This window comes from Thalassophryne amazonica, chromosome 5 (genome assembly GCF_902500255.1).
Source record: "Thalassophryne amazonica chromosome 5, fThaAma1.1, whole genome shotgun sequence".
NCBI classification, from domain to species: Eukaryota; Metazoa; Chordata; class Actinopteri; order Batrachoidiformes; family Batrachoididae; genus Thalassophryne; species Thalassophryne amazonica.
Window position 1 is genome coordinate 106,312,951 of NC_047107.1, and position 20,337 is coordinate 106,333,287.

Genomic DNA, 20,337 nt, shown 5'->3' on the forward strand with positions numbered 1-20,337 from the left:
CGGTACAACCGGTTTAAAGACGGCCGTAAAACGGTGGAGAGCGAGCCACGCTTTGGGCGGCCATCAACATGCTGAAATCGGATCATTTCCAAAGTGAACGCTGTGATGATGTGGGACCGTCGTGTGACTATCTGAGAAATTGCGGAAGAGGTGGACATCAGCACTTTTTCGGCACATTCCACTGTGACAGAAGATTTTGCCATGAATAGAGTTGCAGCAAAATTCATCGGCACGAAGCTGATGGCGCAGCAAAAGCGCCATGGTGTTGAAGCCTCACAGGACATATTGTGACATGCCCAGCTCGTCCACAATTTCTTGGATAGTCACACGACTGAAAAGCCACCGAAAGCCGTCTGGATCTTCCGAATGGTGGAAGAGCTGGGCATGTCCCAGCATGTCCTGTGAGGCCTCAACACGAAGCCCTGTTGCATTTTGCTGCGCCATCAGCTTCGTGCCGATGAATTTCGCTGCAACTCTTTCATGGCAAAATCTTTTGTCACAGTGGAATGTGCCGAAAAAGTGCTGATGTCCACCTCTTTCGCAGTTTCTCGGATAGTCACACGACGGTCCCACATCACCACAGCGTTCACTTTGGAATGATCTGGTCATTTCAGCATGTTGATGGCCACCCGGAGCGCGGCGCGCTCTCCACTGTTGTGCAGCCATCTTTAAACCGGTTGTACCGCTCCTTAATCTGTGTGATGCCCATAGGATCGTCACCGAAAGCCGTCTGAATAATCCAAATGGTTTCCACCTGGCTGTCGCCCAGTTTCTGGCAAAATTTGATGCAGTCGCGCTGCTCCAGTCGTTCCGCCATTTCCTTGCAAAGAAAAAAACGATGAGAGACTCCACCCATCCTCACACAAAGGCTGCTTACAAGTAAATGATGCAACCGACAGGCGTGAAAAAAATCACACATGCGCACAAAGGTTCAAGGTTGGCTCATGCAAGCACACGTGATTCAAATCCATCAGGTTTATAGAGAAAAATAAAAAGGTCGGATACTTTTCTAACAGACCCAGTATATCTGATATTTTCACTTTATAAAACATCAGACATGACAGTAATTTTAAATAACTTGTCCAAAATTAGTTTGGTTAAAATTCGAACCATAAGTTAAAAATGTATGCCTCTGGATGACTCGGGTGATATTGCAAGTGTATCAGTATGGTGTTAAAGGAATTTTTTTTTTTTTTTTTTGTGAGACCAGTTCTCTTTTGCCTGCGGAGGATACAGTGGTTTATTTTGAAAGCAGTTCTCTTCTGTTTGCAGAGGGTAGAACTATGCATCTGTTAGGAAACTTAACAGGTAGGTGCTCAACTGATTTTAAATTTTAAAAGTGTTTGTCACTGTTAATCTTTGTTTACTATGTTATTGGTCTAAAAGTTATCAGACAAAAATGTATTGGAAGATAGTTAGTCCGACAATGGTTTTTAAAGTTATCTAAGAAAGATAATCCGATAATGAAAACATTATCTTCGATAATTATCTGTTATCGGAACTGTGCCCACCACTGCGAGCCAGGCATGGATGAAGATCTCAGCTTCAAAACCTTGTTTATTGAAAACCTTCATCCTGCCACAAGTTACCATCTGGGAATCCTTGGGGATCCCAAGAAAGCCAACCTTTAATATTTGCGTGATCTTGCTTTGAAAGGTTTCGCAGAGCAACAGAAAGACTCTAAAGCCACCGTACATCATTCAGTTTTGAGTGTTAACACTCAACTGTCGGCCCTTGAGCTCAAAGGCACCCCCTGTGGTCCACCTAAGCTCAACACAGGCTCTACACCAAGCTCTCCTAAACAGAAGCAGAAATCCAATGGAAACACACCAAGCATTCGAAAGGGACCATGTCCACAACAACCGTGGTCCCGCCAAAATGCTCACTACTGTGGATCAAAGACTGATCCAAACTCAAAGACACAACATGGACAGTTTGCACCCAGACATCGGAAGAAACCCACAAACTGGGAAATACAAACTGATAACCAACACCAAAGCAGGACTTCCCCTGCAGACAAACACGAAAACTCTGCTTTGAAGCATGAAATTCGAAGCATCCTTCGAAACATTATCTACGACCTGAAGGAAGAGAATCATCAACAAAGGGCTGATGTGCTATCAATCACCTGCATGGTTCTACTTTCAAACGTAGCAACATCATTCCCTCAATCTCACACAACTGAGGAAGGTCACAGATTGACTCAGACGCAGATCCCGAGTCGTAGACTCGAAGCTCAAGACCAAACACTACGAAAAGGTCAACCCTACTCCTCCAGCAATGGTCTTGGAGACAAGGTCAACCCTGAGGAGAAAACAGGTGCTAACCCAAATGGGGTCAGCATAAATGAACCAGGCCAACCAAAGTTTTTGTGCAACCTGTCAGAAAACGACAAAACACAAAAACTATACATGCCTGTAACACTTGAAAATTCCTTCCAGCAGGAAGCCCTCATTGACACCGCTGCCAATGTCACACTTATGTCAGCCAAACTGTTTAAAAACCTGCAGGCTAAGACTAACAAGAACCTTACACACTCACCGTGCTCAGTTAAGATACAATCTTACACTGACCGAGACGCAACAATGTCATCCATGGCCCACAACCACCTGACAGTAGGTTCCATGAGCTTTGTCCATCCAGTCTGTATATCACAACTGGATACTTTTCCACTCCTTCTCGGCAAAGATTTCTTTAACTGAATTGAACCCCTCATAGATTTCAAACGGTTGAAACTTTGGCCTCAGGTGTAGCAACCGCTTCCCCTGAAACCACTACAACCAATTGACCACTTAAGGTGCTACACACATAGACCACCTGACCAAAACACCAGTAGACTGACCTGCACGTTCCTTCCCCATAGGGCCGGATCTCACCTGGTGTGTGACAAACTCTCCACTGACGTGGACGAATTTAAAATCAGCAGAGATCAAAGAGAAACTCTCTCCAAACTAACGTACCGCATTAGAAGAAAGTGCTACTAAATTCTGTGGGACACTTCAGGTATGCCACAGTTATTGACTCACTCAGACAAATTAAAATAAATCTTGTCGCGTTCAAAGTGCTGCAAACTTCTGGGCTATCCGCCGCACCCACAAAGCTATTAGTACCACAAAAACTACAGCGTACAAACTACATTTGTAAATCTCTAAACTTACAGAGCATCACAGACGTTACACTCTGACGCAGTGCTTTTGTATATAAAACAGTAAGAAACAGCTATGCTGACTTAATAAATCTTCAAAAACCTTGAATCAATTGTGTGTGAATATACCAAATGAAATGGTTAAAAATTTTTATCAGTTAATTTCATCTTGACTTTACATTCTTATCAATACATTCAAGACAAGGGGCAGACATGGACAAACAGAATTACTTTGTTAGAAAGTCCTGCTTTATGTGAAAAGGGGAAAATATTGAGTGTTGAAGGTGGTTTAAAATCATACGTAAATGAAAAAATATATGTATGACAATATACCATTGCACACTAGTTTCTAATGAAATAATATGTAATCTAATATAAGGCTAGAGTGTGTAAATCATGTGTAGTTTAAATTTTATTGAAGTTCCTCTCAAGACGTTACTCTCAAAACTGGATTGTTTTGACTCCCACAAACACCCAATGTTGTAATATTGCAACAATTACAAAACGAGCTCTAAATAAAACGTAAGACACATTTTCAACAATGACTACATATGGACATGTTCTAGACACTGTAACAAACACACAAAAAAATATTTAAAGCATTTTACTTACTTTAAACAGATGAATCCAATCCAATGAATTGAGGGGATGATGGCGTCTCAAAAATCTGGAGGTTGTGTGGTTGTGTGACTTCTGAACCCCAGGGCAGACCTTATATACAAATGTATGACCAAATAGCATTCTGAAGCTGAACAATAGGACCAAATGAGTATGTTAATGTAGTTTACCCCCCCCCCCCCTCCAAAAAAAAAACCCTGAAAAAAAGTTTTTTGGGGAATAACAAAAATTGTTGTAATTCTGTAACAGTGGGTCTTAAACGGTTAAATGAGATGTACATCAGCCGCCTCCAGAAGAAGGCCTCTTCCATCGCAGGTGTAGCATGGCCTCGATTCACCCTAATTAAATAAATACATTAATGCTGTCTCAACAAAAACCTAAGGTACTCCCAGTGGAGAAATTCCTGCGTCCATCTGGAGATAAGACAGATAATCTGTGTTGCTACTTGCTATGTTTAAGATGGGTGGAATTTAATAAAAGCAAACACAAAAGCAATGTATATAAACCCAGAGAATATATTCATGAGAGTTTTAGGCACTAGAGTTTAATGCTGTTGTCCTGATCACAGTGTCTCAAATGCATTCTCCTGTCGTGAATGTACTGAGATTACCGTACTGAGATTACCCTATCCTACCCATAATGCACTGCTGGGCCCAGCATGCCCACACTAAAACTTTAAAAAATTAGTGCATTACTTTAAAACTAAAACATATATCTGATATTTTCATTTTATAAAACTTCAGAAGTGATGTTAATTTCAATAATTTGTCTGAAATAAATCTGGTTAAAATTTGAACCATAAATTAAAAATGTATGCCTCTGGATGACTTGGGTGATATTGGCCGCATATCAGCATGGGGTTAAAAGAAAGGTGTGCGTGCGTGCGGTTATCCTTTGCCTGACACATCTATTCACCTTTGTTTACCATGTTAACGGTCTAAAAATTATCGTACAAAAATTTATTGGAAGATAATTAGTCTGATAATGGTTTTCAAAGTTATCTGAAAAGATAATCCGTTAATGAAAACTTTATCTTCGATAATTACCAGTTATTGGATTATCGAACAGTGCCCACCACTGGTTTTGACCAAATGGAGTGTTTAAGTGAGGATTAATAATGTGTATCCATTCCAGTGTCCATTCCAGAACAATAGTATACCAAAATAGTTAGTGTTTAAATAGTTGAATCATTTTTCTCTGCCTCTCAACACATGAAGTTTCTGTGAGATTACACACCCTAAATGACTGGAGTTTAGTGATGTCAGTCCCCCTTTAAAAGTTAGAATAGAGTTCTGCTCTCTCTCTCTTACCTATCTCTCTCTCTTAGAGCGCTCTGCAACTCTCTTCCTTTCCTTGAAACGCATAATTTTATTTTTGGTCAATAAGACCTGAAGCTAAGCTAAGCTAAAGCTACCACGTGGCTTCATTCATTTGCTGCTAGTCTCTTATAATTTAACAAAGTAGTAGCCTGACGCTTTTAAGGTGCGTTAAGTCCTCTGAAGTTTTAAGAGAACCTCTGATCTGAACCTTTCAAAATAACAGCAAATTTACAGAAAAGCGACTCTCCTTTTCTGTCTGTTATATTCCAACGTTCCAAAGTTTTAACTTTTTTTCCTAAATTCACAAAGACTTTTAATCTGGCTCCAACAAACTTTTTAAAAGCTACCAGAAACTATTTTCAACAAACACCTTACACCTCTGGGGTCCAGTAAGCTGATGACCTGACTGCAAGCAGACATCCTGTCAGTAAAGCCTGCCAACACAAGCCTTTGGGATCACCCGGGGAGAGCACCGAGTTAACCCCTGACCCAAGTGAGCACGCTGCAAAGAGCCTACATCAATGACGGACAGACAGGCCTTCCGAACCATCTCCTCAATGGACCAGCTAAGTGACCCAGTTAAAGGTTCCAGAAAAAGGGTTTGTTGTCAATGGATACAAAGTGGCTTCTTATTCTTCTTCTTCTTTTTAAACATATTCATAGTTTGTTTAATAATTTTCTTAAAATTAATTGGCTTCAAATTTCATCATTAAATTCCAATCAGATTTATTCACTTAAAGTCTTTAAGCTCTATCTCTCTCTTTCAACATCTCATGAGTTAGTAAGAATTGTGTCCATAAATGAACTTATTTAATCACTGTCCACAAAATGCCAGTAAACTGTTCATTTCTTGTATACTTGTAAATAAATTGTAAATATTTCTGCTGTGATTCACTTTATGTTCAGAAGGAAACCTTTGGTCAATCATATCGTAGAATTCAGACTTTCAGACCCGAGAATGATTAATTAAATTGAGACTGATTTATTAATTTGAGACTGATAAATTAATGAATGTTTAAATTAAAGTACCTATGCTTCAAATGGGTGGTGCCCTGAGTAAATTAAATATTAAATAATAATTATTAAACCCTAAAATTGCTAATTATTTTGGTGACCCATTAAATGAGGTCCAGGCCAATCTAATTCAATCTGGGAGCTCATCGCCATGTACCATCCAACCTCCCAGCTCAAAAACCATCAGACACCTGTTTTTCACAAGCCACTTTTCAGCTCTTTTTATATTCGATATTTTTAAAAGTACTCGTTTATTTGTATTTTTAATTTCTTTGCTGCCACAGAGGAGAGGACGCTGGTAAATAAGCAGGTACAGCAATACGCCATGCCATAAATGGCTGGACACACTCCAGTGCTCCGTCATTGAGTGCTGGATATTGAAATTGCTTGATGCGTCTCAGGAACACAACAGACTATTACTCACACGCATACTGCAATTATGAGGACAATATGCAGTGAAAGAGTAGATTTGAGTAGTAAACAAATACAAAATGCACTTTATTCAGAGCTACATTTTCATTCATGAATAACAAGCTTTTGGCAGCGTGGACCGAAGGCCTGCAGCTGTTACAGAGTTTACCTATTTCTGTTGACAACTAGATTAGACCAGAGCGCATTGTTTCTTCATGAAAAGAGAGGAGTTTTAGTCGCACACGTGAGACAACTGCTGACAACGTTCTGACTGTAGTATTCTCTGATTGTTGAACTGCTGAAAAACTTGCACCTGATACGTCAGCTGCGTGAAGAGTTCAGAGAGACGTCGAGCAAAGCTTTGAAGCTTGTTTCTGAGTCGGCCACTTTTTGGATGACAAATAATAATAAAATAATAAAATAGTCTAACAAATCGAATTATCTATTGTCTAATAAAATTGGGCTGTCATTACAGATGCAGCCTAATCAGTGGGTTGACACAGTAGGCTACAGACTTCAGCTAGTTATTTACTACTACTACTTATTTAATGTCCTGGTGTGCAAGCATTCATGATTGTAAGTCTATCTGTGCATGTGCGCTGAAACCGTATGGTCGCTGAAGTATTTTAGTGGTAATTATTAGTGAGGGAGAAACAGAAGCGTTTTGAACCACTGAATCAATATGAAGCAATTGTGTTCAGTGTTTAGAAGCATTTGATACATTTAAGTATGACAACATCTACTGGCCAATCTTTAACATAGCACAGAATAATTAAACAGGCACTTTTATGTATGTTTAATAATAAAGGTTCTATGTGCATCTTGAAATCTTTTCACTATATTTTCATTTAAAAAGACATGAGCAATGTACTTGTGCTATAATTTGATTGTGCCATCATAAAATACTGTATTGTAATAAAGATTTGGGGGCTTCAAACGGTTTTTATTTAAAAATAAGATCATTTCAGCAGCGTTAGGCTTGAGTCTGTTTCTCCTCACACTGCACAGATGCTGCTGGTGTGTATATGAAGATAGATTTTGTCCAGCTTGTGAAGAGTTGGATAAATAGCTGCCTCCATCCTTCCCATCTCTCCTTGCAAATTCACTGCAGAAAATGGTTCTGGGAAGCATTAGCATGGCTAAAACCCTTCAGCCCCAGAACCCCAACCATGGCCCTCTTGAACCCCCAGCCAATTTTAGCATTTTTTTTTTTCGTCACTCATGTCTGTAGATGACCTTGCTGAAATATTTCAGAAAAAGGAAGGAGGATGGAGACGAGAAGAATCAAGCAGAGTCTCCCTTCTATTGTTATTTTTATTAGTAAACGAGAACTTTTTTTCCATTAGGGTTACAGTTATCAAAAATTTTCAGCGCACGCTATGTGTGCAAAGTCTCACTCCAGCAAGAGTCCCAAAGTTGGCAACCCTGTCTAATGGCGCTTTTCTACTTCACAAAAGTAGCACTACTCTGCACTACTCGGTTCAACTCTACTCGTTTTTTTTGCTTTTCCACTAGGGTTAGTACCTGGTACCTGGTGCTTTTTTTAGTACCTGCTCCGGAGCGGTTCCAAGCGAGCCCAGCCGATACTAAAATGTGATGTCAACAGGCTGCCGGCCACTGACTAGTCAGAGAATGTCGTCACTGGATGAGTCATGAGCGCACCGCCCCAGACGAAAATCAAAACCTGCCATTTTTAAATAGTCACAGCAGCTGCAGACGCTTCTGTGTTTGGTGGCGGAGGAGAGAATACAGAGGTGGATGAAACGACCCGAAATGAGAAAATCTCCCAGTCTTTGGCCGCTCACAGCTCACTGGACATTACAGCAACGCAGAGAGCAGCTGAAAAAGCTTAAAAGTGATTACAAGACCACAACGACCGGAGTAGGTTGGACCGTAAGGGCTGGAAATGGTTCGACCTCAGGAACGCTGTTTACGGACACCACACGGTGTGCAGCGGGAGGCAGGATGACTGCAACTCGGCTTTGTTGGAAGTGTTTTTGTGACTTTGTCTGTAGTCTGCTTGAAAGCACCGTTTAACGTTACTTATCCCATTGGTGGGAAGCACAGTTTAACAAATGTAGATTTTGAATTTAAACTTGTGTTAAAGTAACATCGTTGTCTCATGTATGCGGACACAGTGAGCTAGCTGACTGCTAACTAGCGAGCTAGCTAACTCTGTGCTCCGCTTTAAAGTATTAACTTCTGACAGAAAAACACCGGAAGTCAGCCAGCCAACAAACGTGTACATTTGACTCATTTAGTGCCATTACGGTGATGTTTTTTGTTTTTTACTTGTCATGATTGTGTTTTTGTTGAAGAATCCAGTTCCATACGTGAGGTGGGTTCGAACACCAGCTTCAACATCTGTATCAACGTCCAGCACTGCACTGCAACATGTTATCACTGATAAGAATAACGTCTCACATCACGTAACTTTCCCAAATACGATATATATACAGGGTGACCCCCCCTTCCCAGCAAATTTTGCTGGACCTTCCCAAAGTTTCAGTTATCTTGGTCGCTTTGCATAAAAGTCATGTTCTTTCAAAATGATGCTCCAAATTGTCTGATTTGTTGGAGGATCATTTTGAAAGAACATAATTTTTATGTGACCAAGATAACTGAAATTCTGGGGAATGATCATACAGAGACTGAAGGTTTTTTTTTTTTTTTTTTTTTGTAGGATTTTATTCCAGTTCTTCTGGGTTTTTTGGGGGGGTGTCACTCTGTGTCTTTTTTTTTTTTTTTAAACTTCCTTTCCCATTTCTACCTTCATTATTGTCCAGACAAGAGAAAAATGAGTCTGTTCCAGCAAGGGAATCTGTCCATCTTGAGTGATGTTGAGGCTGAAGCTGAACTGGGCCCATTGTGATCGACACATCCGACTGATCCGTGGTGGAAGCTGCATTTAATCAGGCATATCTTGGCATGCTGGGTGACCTTGTGCACGTGATGCGTGACCAGGGCATGTGACCTGCGCCTCCACCCCAGACTACAGACACATGAAACTTTTGTATAGTTTGTGTTGCTTTTTTTTGTTTGTTTTGTTTTTGTATTTGCTCTTTTTTGTTGCAGTAAACAATTTGACTTGTGACTGTATCATAATTTGTCATTTCAGGCTGAGTCAACAGTAAAAAACATTTTGTCATTGATGTTGTGGTGCAATGAAGGTTCATTTCTAAGAATTTTAATTTGGGTTCTGCCGCTCCAGAAGACACTGCACACTACACCTGGCTGAATCTTTACAGATGCTGGAATAAGCATGTCTAAACTGAGATTTTATATCAAATGGTATTTAACATAAACAAAAAGGTTTAGTCACTTCAGTGAAGGAACCATTACATCAAGGAATTTTGTACCTTTGCAGCAGTGACTCTGAGAAAACCATCTGAAACACACACACACAGCATACATATTTTAATTAGTGCTGTCAGGTTATTAAAAAAATAATGTAATTGATTACAGGGTTTGTGATTAGTTAATCTAAATTAATCGTTTAATTGCAGGTATATTAAAAAAACCCTCAGACCTGTGTGTGTTTGGGGCATTTAATAATCAGGTAAAAAAAGGATCAGGGTTATTTTTTTTACATATCAAGGAGGTATTAAACAAGCTGTAAATTGATCTTAAGTTGGGAGAACTAACTGTAATTTGGATGAGTTAAATGCAGACAAATTTCATTGTATGTATGTGTACAATGACAATAAAAGGTTATTATTATAAAGAATGTCTATAAAAACAGACTTGTGGGAGTTTGGAGGCCGATTCTTTCTGCACAATATGACTCCTTTACTAATTATTTTATTAGATTTCATATTTAAATGTATCCATTGAACATTAAAAGCTGGATGAAAAACAAATCAAACGTTTATAATGGGTTTTAAGCCTGTTCGAGTTCAGTGACGACGTTAATTAACGGTCATTAAAACCGAATCAACATTTTGTGCATGAAAATCAGTAAACGCACAAACTCCCACATTTGAGATTTAACAATAAGTTATCAAAGTAAGTTACTTTGGTAAAAACAACAACAAAAAAAAGTATTGGCATTAACACGTTTATTGCTCTCAGAAACACGTCTTTATTTACAGACCAAGTCACTGACGTCAAAACAAAACGGAGCAAAGTGTGACTGAAGGCGTGGTAGGTGCTGTTAATTAATTAATGTAAATTATATTAAATTTGACAGCCACAATTTTAATAGTTAATAGCAACAGCCTGCAGTTACTTATTTACGAGCTACTTAGGAAGCTAACGATTAGCTTACCGTCATGCTTTGTCTCTTTTCAGCTTGTATCTTCTCGTCTTCGTCTTCATATTGCTGTATGAATTCCCAAAGTCTTCTGTACTTTTCAAGCGTGTTTTGTCTCGCCGCTAGCAGCTTTCTCTTAACAACTCACAGCAGTAAACACACGGAGTCCGCCATTGTTTATGTTTATGTTGCATATTAAACAAAGTCACTGCAGTTTGCTCTGCTGACCCCGCCCACGTTGAAGAGGTACTATTTGCAGTAGAAATAGACGTGCTTGGAACCAAACCGAGTAGAGCCGAGTAGAGCTGGAGCTTTGTTGTAGAAAAGCGGCTTAAGTGGACACTGCTCCAGAGTGCTCTTGACCACAAACTGGGGTGACCATTCATCTTTCAGTAGGACAATGACCCTAAGCACACAGCCAAGATCTCAAAGGAGTGGCTTCAGGACAACTCTGTGAATGTCCTTGAGTGACCCAGCCAGAGCCCAGACCTGAATCTGATTGAACATCTCTGGAGAGATCTGAAAATGGCTGTGCACCGACACTCCCCATCCAACGTGATGGAGCTTGAAAGGTGCTGCAAAGAGGAATGGACAAAACTGCCCAAAAATAGAAGCACCAAACTTGTGCCATCATATTCAAGAAGACTTGAGTCTGTAATTGCTGCCAAAGGTGCATCAACAAACTATTGAGCAAAGGGTGTGAATACTTATGTATGTAGTACGTGTGATTTCTTAGTCTTATTTTTAATAATTATGCACAAATTTCAAAAAGACGATTTTCATGTCATTATGGGGTGTTGTGAGTATAATTGAGGGAAAAATAATTTACTCCATTTTGGCATAAGGCTGTAATGTAACAAAAAGTGAAAAAAGTCAAGCACTGTGAATACTTTATTGATGCACGGTAGACCATGACATCCACTGGTGCCTGTGTTAACCCCCGCACTCCTCTGCGTGAAGTGAATGAGAGGCGATGACTTCCCCTGGATGAGAGGTCAGTCCAATGCAGGTTATTTCAAGGTGAGTACCTATTTACAGCTGGGTCAACTGGAATAATGCAGATGAAGTTTCTTGTTGAAACACACAGGTATGTCGTGTTCACTTGTAGAATTTGATTAACTTTTGGTGAGGGATCCATAGACGTATTTGCAATATTACTGCAAACACAAGGTGTATGAAAAGCCAGCTTGGAGTCTCCCAGTCATCTGTTACAGACTGTTACAGAACTGCACTGTTCAGTTCATTTCCTCTTGATTCAACCTGCTGTAGTTCCTTAAACAATTGCAGTGGCTAGTTGGACATGATCTATTTTTTCATCAGCATAAGTGCTGTGATCAATGGCGGTCTGACTGAGCGCACAAAGGTTTCTACACCAGCGTAAACTGGCCAAGCCCAGCTGTGACATTGGGAGCAGGAAATCGAGCACTCGTAAGCTAGTATTTTGGCTCAGGAAGGATTTACTGGAAATTCATATTCAAGGTCTGATCAGTCCAGTCGGTGGTCAAATGGCATCTGAATAAAGGTTCTTCCATTTGTGAAAGACAGAAAGAAATCAGGGAAGGATTTACAAAAATCAAGAAAAAAAAATCCCAGAAGGAACTGCAAATTAATTTTTCAAGAAAGAAAGAAATCAGGGAGGAACAGTGGAAAGATCTATAAATAAAGAAAGAAAGAATTCAGGGAAGAAATTGCAAGAAAAAAAACTATAAAGCAAGAAATCAGGGAAGAAACTGCAAAAAAAAAAAATCTATACAGAAAGAAATCAGGGAAGGAATTAAATGTATAAAGAAAGAAATCAGGGAAGGAATTGCAAAAATATATATACACAACAAGAAAGAAATTAGGGAACTGTGAAAAAAATCAAGAAAGAAAGAAATCAGGGAAGGAATTGCAAGATCAAGCAATAAAGAAAGTAAACACAGAAAGAAGAAAGGTTAGGAATCAAGGAAAGGATTGAGGGAGTAATTAAAAAGAAAGAAGGGATCAAGGAAGGAATTGATTAAGTAATTATAGAAGAAAGAAAAGAAGACTGTACTGAAACCTGTTATGTTGACTGAACTGAAAATCAAAGTTGGATTGTAATTTGTTTCGTTGCTTCTCTGTACTTCATGTGCAGAATCTCTGATGCTACCAAACCAATTTGATCACGTCTTACATCATTTTCTAAAATGTTCCAGTTGTGCCTCCGTTTGTCTCCACCACACTAATAGGTCGCTGTCACTTTTCCCCACACGGCTGCACGGCTTCAACTCGGATGCTGGAAGCATCCTTGGGTGTATTGATTTTCATAATAATGATGAAGCATCAGTTAACAGCAACAAATCAGCCAAACCATAATTTTTTAATTAAAAAATTGAAATTAGAATAATGAGCACAACTATAATTAATATATGCTTTGAACTTAAAATGGAAGAAATGTCTGAATTCTGAAAGTTTCCCTCTCCCCCCGGGTGTTTATTAAATCATATTTTTGGGGACTGTGCTGTGGTTCCCATAACAATTTGCTTTGGTGTTATGAGCCACATATTTACTCAGATGTCATCCATGAATCAGGCTTAATGAATCAGGCTACAGATAGCTGGTAAAAGTTAGTGTTAGCATACAACATGAAATACCACCAGAATTTCATTCACTGATAATCAACCTGATAATAAACCTAGAGTGATTTATAAGACATAGTGCCGACGTCAGTGTGCACGCGCATCACACACGGTCAAAGGTAATTTCTGGTCTTTTCAAAAGCTTTTGTATGTGCACATGCATGCCATCCTGCAGATGCTGTTAAAAGGTACATACTCATATGCAGTGGTGGGCACAGTTACGCTAATCGGCTAACCAGCGAAGCTAACTTTTTTGTTAGCAGATTAGCTTTTCAGCTAACTTTGAAAAATATTAGTGGACCAATTAGCTTCTGCTAAATTTTGGTCTACTAACTTTTTTTTTTTTTTGCTGGCATAGTGAGTAAAGTTTAACGATCAAAAACATTTGTAAACCCTAAAATGATACATGTTAGTTCCTGTCAGTTGCATGTATTGCAATAGTCAGACTGCTGTGAGCTCAGCCCTCCCCCAAGCAGAATGATACCCCCCCAAAATGCATAGAACACTGCCATTTACTGGATCTACTGGGAGTGTGAAGAGTGACCAACATGTGATCATTGGTCACTATTCGTTGCGCTGAATCACACTTCAACAGAATTTTCAGTTTTGCAAATGCCTTTTTGTTTTTACAAATTATAAAGATGACATATTTACAAATACAGATTTATTTGTAAAAACCAACACACACATTACAGATACAAATAAATCTGTATTTGTAAATATGTAATTTTTTCCATTTGTAAAAAAATGCATTTGCAAAACTGAAAATTCTGTTTAAGTGTGATCCACTGAATGGTGACCGTATGCCAGTTGGATGCCATTTACACTCCCATCCAGTAGATGGCTGTGCAAAATACAGATTAATTTGTAAAATCCGACACACACGTTACATTAACTTGTGTGTTTGTTTTTTACAACCAACCAACCAGTGAAGGAGGCTCAATTTCCCATAATGCCTTTTGGCATCTGCGTTTTAATGTTCATAATGTTCATATTTTCACTTTGTAAAAATCACAGACTTAACATATATATCAATAAACCGTCTGGAATTAGTATTTTTTTTTAATCAAACCATACGTCAAACCTGCTTTTCTGTTCATGCCTTTTGCCTACACCAGGGCCACTGTATGCTGTAAATAGAAATGACTTTTTTTTTTTTTTTTTTTTTTACTTTGTGGCAGCCAGGTCCCTTCTGTATGGGGTTAAAATTGTCTCAATATTTGTAAATGCACACAGGGTGATGTACAAATAATCATTGATTTGCAAATGTGTTCAGATATCCACAAATGCAAATTTCATATTTGTAACTTGTAAATTGGTCTTTGCAAATAATGTTGAATTATTGAGACGGGGCGGGACTACTCCTTCCACAAGGCGTGCTCACAGGCGAATGACGTCACCGACAGGCGTGGAAAAACTCACACATGCGCACAAGGGTTCAAGCTTGTCTGACGTGAAAACATATGAATCAAATCCATATAATTTAAAAAAAAAAAAAAAAAAAAAAGGTACGATACTTTATGGACAGACCTCATATATATATATATATATATATATATATATATATATATATATATATATATATATATATATATATATATCAAACAATAATTTAAAATTGAATAATTGTTGCAGACCCTTTGTGGCTTTTTATAACAATGTTGTCCATTTGTGGCTTCGTCTACCATGGGCAGAGTTTTTGTGCCATTTCCAGATTGTGATTTTTTTTTTTTTTGGGGCCATTTCTGAATTGTTTTGTGCCATCGTCGACCACAACAGCGAGCTTCGCACCATGTGGTGCTTTGCTCATACTATGCCAGCAAAAAAAGTTAGTGGACTAAAAGTTATCAAAACTATATTTAGCAGAAGCAAATTGGTCTGCTGATGGTTTTTGAAGTTAGCTGAAAAGCTAATCTGCTAACAAAAAAGTTAGCTCCGTTAATTAGCGGTTAGCGGATTAGCGGAACTGTGCCTACCACTGGTTATATTTAAAAATTTAAAAGTGCATTTGGGCTGACAGACACACAGTCAGAACTCTGACATACATTATAGAGCTCATACTTGGGTTAGTAATTATTACTCAGTTGTCAAAAGTATGCAAACTTTTCTATCTGCACCTACAGTAAACAAAAATAGCTGAAAATTGCCTCAACAGCACATTCTTCCTGTGTGTAGGCTGAGACTCTGTTTTCCATCTTTCTCTCAAAAAACAAATGAACATCTCATCTTTCTGTACAACCCCACCAAATACACACATCTGGAGCCAACAGTCAATCAAGCCAAGGAAATCCCATAGTATCATATACACGAGAAGGTCAACAATCAGGCACTTCTTACTGACTGGCACAAAGGGGGGGATGCTTAAAGTGACATGTTTATTGGCCATTGAAGTGCTGTTGCTGCTGTTGTCGTTTGAATAGATAGTCTGTCAAATTTCATTGAAATGATCCGCAGGCTGTTACCTCGCTCCTATCCTCACCTTGTCACAGTCAGAAACGATTAAAGCTCAGCAGCTCCGCCTGACCAGAAGGAGAAACAACAAAGCAATGGCAGGTGGAAAACCGTCCACAAATCCTTCACTGAACTCCTTTGAACCTCTGAGGAAAATAACTGAGGCATAAAGGAAAAAAATCCCCAGCTCTCAGCCATGACAGAGGACTAATCAGTCCTGATCAGCAAAAGACTCCTTCAGAGCTTTGGATTTTTGGTCTTTGCAGAAGACCGGGTGCCATAAGAGCAAACAGACACACTTCTGACTGTTTCTAGTCTGACTCACGCAAACCAGCTGAGCTCATTACAAAGATTTTACACTCACATGTCAGGCTGCATCAGTTTTATCAAGGTTTCAAATTGGCCTGTCAACTGCTGTCATCAATATGATGCAGTGGAATGTAACAAGACAGAACCCATTTAACTTTGGTGCAGATTTGGATGGAGGGGTGGATCCTGACTTTAATCCTGAATGCTAACATTTGAGCCTGATTGTAAGGTCAATGTAATAAGTCATCACAATCTATGTTTGGTGATCAGGATAACAAATTGGGAATATGATCTAAGATGAATGATCAGGATGAACTATCAAGATCATATGAGTGATGAGGATCAAAGATCTGTGATCAGGATCAAAATTCAGCAAGTTTGATCAATGATCTGTGTTCACATTTAAAGGTCAGCAATGACGATGAATATTCAGTGATCAAGATCAAAAGTCAAGAAAAACTTCAGAAACAAGAGCAATCAGAGATTTGTGATGTCCGCCAGTCTGTACCAGGATCACCTCCGAAATTTAATGGAATCTTCCATGTCCTAATGTCTATCTGTGGTGCAAATTTGTTGAGAATCCGTGAAGTAGTTTTGACGTAATCCTTCAAAGTCTATATAAAGTGAAATCTTGATCCAGAATCCAGATCACCTCCATCATTTAATGGAGTCTTCTATGGCCCAGTATGTATGTGTGTTGAAAATTTTGTTAAAATCCATGCAGTAGTTTTGAAGAAATCCTGCTAACAGTAATCCTTCAAAGCCTATATAAAGTGAAACTAACCCTAACCAGAATCCGAATCAACTCCAAAATTTAATGAGTCTTCCATGGCCTAATATCTATCTGTGGTTAAAATTCCATCAAAATCCGTGCAGTAGTTTTGACGTAATCCTGCTAAAAGACAGACAGACAAATAAAAGCAGGTGATTTTTATTACGTCCTTAGCGGACGTAACAAAGATGAACTATCACAATTAAATGAAAGTGTTCAGGATTCATGAGGAATTTCATCCAAATCCAGAAGGTTTTATCAAAAGGGTTAAGGATGGGAGTTTGCTTTGGGTCTTAAGTTAGATTAAAAGGGACTGTGGGGCCTAGGTGGAAATATGGCTCTACTGAGTACTCTTCCTGTTATTGTTGCTATTAATATGTATATGTCGCAGACATGAATGAGCGAAGCTCTTCACATCTCACCATGTCTTTTAGGTCCTTCAGACTTTTTTCAGTTTCTCACATGCCTGGATAAAGTCCTCACCATGTAATTTAAGCCCTTCAGACTTTTTTTCAGTAAATGCTTCTGGGGAGCATAAGCATGGCTAAAAAAACGTCAGCTCCCAAGACCCCCCAACTACGTCCCTCTTTTTTATGTAGATGTAAATTCATATTCAAACATTTCAGCTAGTTCACAGTAGCGCTGCACAATATGGCCAAATTAGCTGAACTTTCTTTTAAGAAAAACCTCCTCCACATCACTCCATCAGAAAGCTGTATTTTATATTTTGAATTAGAAATTAGAAAATGGCTGTTTACTCACCAATATAACGCTGGCGTCATTAGGAGTCTGTGGTCCAGATAATGTGATCAGCTTCAAATCGCAACATTTTTCTTCTTCTACTAAGGTGGATTCAAACTTTTTTGTTGAACACAGCGCCAACTACTGTACAGGACAAACATAGTCAATATGTGTCACTGATTTCAAAATGACCCTTTTCAACCAGGTGTGCGGTGCCATGACATGTCAATCATCTGGGTTGCACCTTGGGTGTCCAATCAAATTTTAGGGGAGTCCAGTGAAACCCAACTACACCCATGCCAGAAAGTGTTCGACATTTGACATTTCCTGTTTCACTGTGGCCTCAAAATTTAGCACTTGCTGTTTCAGTCTCAACTTGCCATTAATTCCCACGAGATCTCATTTATTGTCAAACCAGAAAGTGTTTAACATTTGACTTTTTCTTTAAATTATTGAACGAGGCCAACATGAAGTTACACAGAAATCTTACAGAGGATTAAATACAACAGCAAAAACAACATACCAAAGAACAGGTTAATTTAAAAAAGCAGATAAAAACTAGAGAAGAATTTATATATATATATATATATATATATATATATATATATATATATATATATATATATATATATATATATATATACACATTTGACCTTTCTTGTTTCACTGTGGGCTCAAAATTTAGCACTTCCTGTTTCAGTCTCAACTTGCCATACAATTCCGGCAAGATCTCATGAGATCTCCTGTCTGGTAAATCCAGGAAGTGTTCAAAATTTGACATTTCTCGTTTCATTGTGAACTTGCCATTGTATTCCCGTGAGATTCCACAAGATCTCATCTGTCAATCCAGGAAGTGTTCAACATATGACATTTCCTGCTTCACTGTGGACTAAAAATTTAGCACTTCCTGTTTGAGACTCAGTGTACCGTGAGCAAGCTTCACGACGCTGTGCGGCACGTCACTCTTATAATTACTGTTGCTGTTATCTCAGCAGAGAGCGTGTGCCAACTGCAGGGGCATCACACTACTCAGCCTCCCTGGTAAAGTCTACTCCAGGGTGCTGGAAAGGAGGGTTCAGCCGATAGTCAAACCTCAGATTGAAGAGGAACAATGTGGGTTCCATCCTGGCTGTGGAACAACTGACCAGCTCTTTACTCTCACAAGGATCCTGGAGGGTGCCTGGGAGTATGCCCATCCAGTCTACATGTGTTTTGTGGACTTGGAGAAGGCGTATCATTGGGTACCCTGGAAGATACTGTGGGAGGTGCTGTGGGAGTATGGAGTGAGGGGTCCCTTCTCAGGGACATCCAGTCTCTGTACTCACAAAGTGAGAACTGTGTTTGGGTGCTCGGGAGTAAGTGGGACTCATTTCCAGTGGGGGTTGGCCTCCACCAGCACTGCGCTTTGTCAGCAATCCTGTTTGTGATATTCATGGACAGGATGTCAAGCTGTAGTCAGGGCAAGGAGGGTTTCCAGTTTGGTGGTCTCAGGGTCTCATCACTGCTTTTTACAGATGATATGGTCCTGTTGGCTTCAACAACCTGTGACCTCCAACACTCACTGGATCGATTCACAGCCGAGTGTGAAGCGGCTGGGATGAGGATCAGCACCTCTAAATCTGAGGCCATGGTTCTCAGCAGGAAACCGATAGATTGCCTGCTCCAGGTAGAGAATGAGGTCTTGCCCCAAGTGAAGGAGTTCATGTACCTCGGGGTCTTGTTCACAAGTGAGGGGACAATGGAGTGTGAGATTGGCCGGAGAATCAGCGCAGCACGGATGGTATTGCATTCGCTCTACTGTACTGTTTTCAAGAAAAGGTAGCTGAGTCAAAAGGCGAAGCTCCCGATCTATTGCTCAGTCTTCGTTCCTACTCTCCCACTTATGGTCATGAGGGTTGGGTCATGACCAAAAGAACTAGATGATGGGTACAAGTGGGCAAAATGGGCTTCCTTAGGAGGCTGGCTGGTGTCTTCTTTAGAGATACGATGAGAAGCTTGACCATCCGTGGGGAGCTCAGAGTAGAGTCACTGCTCCTTCGCAATGAAAGGAGCAAATTGAGGTGGTTCAGGCATCTGGTAAGGATGCCCCCAGGGCACCTCCCTACGTACAGCTGGGAGGAGACCTGAGGGAAGACCTTGGTCTAGGTTGAGAGATTATAACTCCACACTGGCCTGGGAATGCCTTGGTATCCTTCAGCCAGAGGTGGCTATTGGCTAATGTGGCCCGTGAAAGGGAAGTCTGGGGTCCCCTGCTGGAGCTGTTGCCCCCGTGACCCAATCCCAGATAAGCAGTTGAAGATGATGCGCAATACACATCTATAACAGTAGGTAGTTCCAAATGCCTGAGAAACAAGTGTTCCTCCCAGGCATGAAGCACATTAATTTTTGTGTCACCCTTAGGGGGAGCCATGCTAATCTTCTCTGCATTATTACAATTTTAGCACATGTGCTACACTCTCCTCTAACTGGGTTACTGTTGAATGATGAAGAGGCTGTTACCATCCTGAAAAGAAAGTGCCTCAAAAGTCAGGTGAGTTAACCAACATCTGAGAAGATTATGATGCATAATTTTATCTTATGGTGAGAAATGAAGCATCAAACAAGTGTGAAGCAGCCAAGAAATATGGCATTAGCATGTAATATTAAAAGGCAGTCACAAAAAGCTTACCATGGTCCTAAAAGCAGTAGCCTGTTAGCATGGTCTA

At 39.7% G+C, this 20,337-nt stretch overlaps 1 non-coding gene across 1 annotated transcript; it reads right to left on the reverse strand.

Annotated features, from left to right (window-relative positions):
- Window positions 1-19,979: 19,979 nt before the first annotated feature.
- LOC117511394 lies at window positions 19,980-20,087 on the reverse strand. The gene has a single exon (XR_004560943.1). It is a non-coding gene; the product is annotated as a U6 spliceosomal RNA (small nuclear RNA).
- Window positions 20,088-20,337: the final 250 nt, after the last annotated feature.